Source organism: Lactuca saligna, chromosome 1, assembly GCF_052625555.1.
Source record: "Lactuca saligna cultivar CGN05327 chromosome 1, ASM5262555v1, whole genome shotgun sequence".
NCBI lineage: Eukaryota > Viridiplantae > Streptophyta > Magnoliopsida > Asterales > Asteraceae > Lactuca > Lactuca saligna.
This window is the reverse complement of record NC_136417.1, coordinates 22,779,495-22,782,328: the sequence shown is the minus strand read 5'-3', so window position 1 is coordinate 22,782,328 and position 2,834 is coordinate 22,779,495. Positions and strand designations below refer to the sequence as shown.

At 39.1% G+C, this 2,834-nt stretch overlaps 1 pseudogene; it reads right to left on the bottom strand.

The window, feature by feature from the left end:
* Positions 1 to 483: 483 nt before the first annotated feature.
* LOC145028564 (leucine-rich repeat receptor-like serine/threonine/tyrosine-protein kinase SOBIR1 pseudogene) lies at positions 484 to 2,572 on the bottom strand (annotated as a pseudogene).
* Positions 2,573 to 2,834: the final 262 nt, after the last annotated feature.

Sequence of the window (2,834 nt, the reverse complement as noted above, 5' to 3'; positions counted from 1 at the left end):
GAAATCACGAATCTATCATTATGTTAAATAATTAATAATTATTAGAAAAATAAGAGATAAGGTACTACAATTATATGAACCCCAGTGATATTATTGATGGGGTCGTAGTCGGTGACTTGGACGACTTCATCAAGTCTCCTCTATTTTGTATATGATAATAAATAAAATATAAATTAGAAAACACAACTAAAAAGAAAATGTTTTATTTATTTATTTATTTACTTTCTTTTGTAGGAAGGTGGAGGTAAATTTAACCAACCTGATTGAAGATAGATATATTTATAACTATTTTTAGATTTGTTTTTTAATTATTAGTTTTAGTCGTTTTTAGTTTGATGTCATGTTGAAAATCGATTATGATTAATCGTCTACATATAAAAAAGTCTTTTGACTCATTTAATGGTTGGGAATATTCATAAACACGTTATTTGACTAGTAAAATTATTAAAAAAAGTATAAATGCAATACCCTTTTGGTTCAGAGTTAAAAAAACGATATATTTCATTAGAAATATAATATAATACAATTTAGAAATGGGAATTCACATAAATTAATTAGGGAGGATTTCATAAATTAACATTTTGTGAAACTAAATTAGGAGTACCGATCTGAGCCAACATAACCCTACAATCCTTACTATTCGGCCTCTCTTTCGGATTATCCAATGTACAGAAGCACGCAATCTTAAGAACAAGAAGCATTTGTTCCTCGTATCCATTTTCCAAAAGGCTTGGATCAATCGCCTCTTTCGGATTATCCGAAGTCATCACCTTCCTCATCCATTTCACCAAACTAACTTCCGATGTGTGCTGAAAAAAATCATCAGATGGAAGCTTTCCGATCACCAGAACTCCCAGCAACACACCGAAACTGTAAATATCACATTTATCTGTAAACTTCATCGTTTGATGATATTCCGGTGCTATGTACCCTAAAGTCCCTGCAACATTCGAACTCGTCATATGTGTTTGGGCTTCAGGGATTGATTTCGCAAGCCCAAAATCAGCAATTCGAGCTTCCATGTCGTCATCAAGGAGAACATTTGCAGGTTTTAGGTCACGGTGGACTATACGAGGGGTGTGGTTCAAGTGGAGATATTCAAGCCCAGATGCAACACCAATGGCGATTCTATGCCTTGTGGGCCAGTCGAGCTCTCGTGTTCCATTGTTAGCCTCCTGTATGATGTCTTGTAAGCTGCCGTTTTTCATGAACTCGTAGACTAAGTAATGGCAGGTTGGTCGGGAAAGGTGAGCCAGTAATGGGAGAAGATTCCGGTGGCGGATTTGCCCGACGGTTTGGATTTCGGATCGGATTTGGCGCATTTTTTTGTTGAGAAGTTTTGTGTCTTCTTCCGTGAGCTCTGCTGCGTCTTTTGGAGCTTGTATGACTTTTTTTATGGCGATTGTTTTGATTTTTCCTTCTGGGATATCTGTTTTGTATACTTCTCCACATCCGCCTCTTCCGATGACTTGCAGTGCTGCTACTGCTTCGTCGTCATTCAGAAACGCCAGCTCCTCCGCCTTGATCGATTGACTGAAAATTGCCGGACCTGATTCTTTCCCTCTAGTTTTGATCAGGATTACAACCAGTTTGAATATCACTGACAAGATAATAGCGGAAATGATTCCTGCAACCGATCCAACAAAAAACCCAAGGATCACACCCATTGTTTTCTTTCTGCTCTTGTTATGTTTCTTTAGTGTTTGCATCGGAGATGGAGCCGGAGCCGGAGCCGGAGCTTGGAGATTGTTTGAATCGGAACTTCTGTTTCCAGTTGAATTTGTTGATTCGGCAAAGATATAACGTTTTGGAACACGTTTGTAGTTACTCTTCTTCAGATCCGGCGATGGAGATTCCACCTTGTTCAACGCCGGTAACGGGCCTTCCAAAAAACTATTGCCGGAGATGTTGAAGAACCGGAGGTTTCGGAATGAACGCAATGAAATCGGTACTTTTCCGGTGAACATGTTATCGTCAAGGGAGAGCTTTTCGAGGTTTGGATAATATTTCAAGAAACCCAAGTTGCCGGAAAACTTATTGGAAGAAAGATCGAGGATACGGAGGCGGAGTAGAGAAGATAATTCACCTGGGACTTGACCGGAAAGTTCATTATTGCGGACTTTCAGAACTTCAAGTTTCCGGCAGTTGGCGATTTGAGGTGGCATACCATCAACAAGGTAATTGTCAGGGAAAGACAGTTCTTTGAGCTCCGATAACTGCCCAATCGCCGGCGAGATAAACCCTTTCAGCTTTTGAGCTTTGAGCACAATCCCAGTCACTCTAAGGACGTAAGATTCGTTTAAAATCCTCCGCTCACAGAATATTCCGTCGGTGTAGCAGAGATTTTCCGGTCGATGGAGCTCGCCTGAGACACCTAAGTCTTCCAGAATTGTGATGAGAGCATGGCTGTCGGCGGCGTTAAGAGTTAGTTTGGCGTGAACGGAGAGGGTTAGAGTGAAGAACAGGAGTAGTGAGAGGTGGCTGATGGTGGCCATCGGCAGTGTTTATCGGCGGATTCCGGCATCTAAAAGCTACGGCGGTTGCATTTTTATAGGGAGGCATGGAAAGCTAAAATACAATGTTTCAAATAGGCGTGTGGAAAATTTTAGAATTCAACATTTCCGGTCAAGGTTGTAATCGAGTTTCCAATTTTACCCTTCCCTCAAAATGATTGCATTAATATACAATAGTATACATTATTTTCAGCTATAAAAGTAATAATCATGAATTAAAAATGGAATTTATTAACTTCAATTTTATAAGTAAAAAAGCACTCTAAATCATATTTTTTAGCGAATATATTTCAAAATTAACATTCAAAGATATGTTTTAAA